The 732-nt window shown below is 44.5% G+C and overlaps 1 long non-coding RNA gene across 1 annotated transcript in view; it reads left to right on the forward strand.

The window, feature by feature from the left end:
• Positions 1 to 62: 62 nt before the first annotated feature.
• LOC122545451 overlaps positions 63 to 732 on the forward strand; it is a 1,609-nt gene continuing 939 nt past the window's right edge. Inside the window, exon 1 of the long non-coding RNA XR_006310547.1 lies at positions 63 to 243. This is a non-coding gene — a long non-coding RNA (uncharacterized LOC122545451). The remainder of the gene's footprint in view (positions 244 to 732) is intronic.

The following is a 732-nucleotide window of genomic DNA, read 5'->3' on the forward strand; positions in this document are numbered from 1 at the left end:
AGAAAGGAATTATTGATTGCACAGCAACCAAGGAACACAAGCTGAAGCAAGCTAGGGTCAAAGTTGGGGAAGGGAAATATGTGACAATAGACAAATCAAACTTGACCGAGCAGTGAATGCGATTTTAGTTTTGAAGTTTTCAAGTTTTTATTTTTGAGTTCAACGAAGCTAATGCTACTTTTTCATAAATTCTCAGTCAATGGGGCTGTTGGATAAGAAAAGTCTGAAGATCAGTGGAATTAAGTAAGTGCATGTCCTATATGATGATGGTAAATTTCCAGATTTTGTTGACTTCTAGATTTATTTAAAAGGTGACCGCTTTGAGTATTCTGTTGATTTATGTTTTTAAATTTTTTTGCCTGTGTTATGCCTGCATCACCATTTTGACGTGTATAGAACATTCTGCTTTTACACCTGCATGACTGTCTCTTCAAGCTATCTATTACAAGTGTATTACACCAGATCAGGGTCATCTTTCTCTCTCCCACTTGCAGCCACTCGCTGTCTCGCTTCTCGCCTCCCTTCTCCCCAGCTCCACCTCACTCTGTTTCCCTTCCCCTCCCTTTCTGTCTCCACTCCACCTCTCTTTCCTCCCCCTCCCCCGTCTGTCTCCCCTTCTTCCCTCGCCCCCTTTTGTCTCCCCTGCCCTGCCCTACCCCTTCATGTTGCCTCTTTCGTCTCCCCTCCATGCCCCACTCTGTCTCCCCTCACACGCTCCCCTCTGTCTTCAAT

Source organism: Chiloscyllium plagiosum, unplaced genomic scaffold, assembly GCF_004010195.1.
Source record: "Chiloscyllium plagiosum isolate BGI_BamShark_2017 unplaced genomic scaffold, ASM401019v2 scaf_3926, whole genome shotgun sequence".
Lineage (NCBI taxonomy): Eukaryota > Metazoa > Chordata > Chondrichthyes > Orectolobiformes > Hemiscylliidae > Chiloscyllium > Chiloscyllium plagiosum.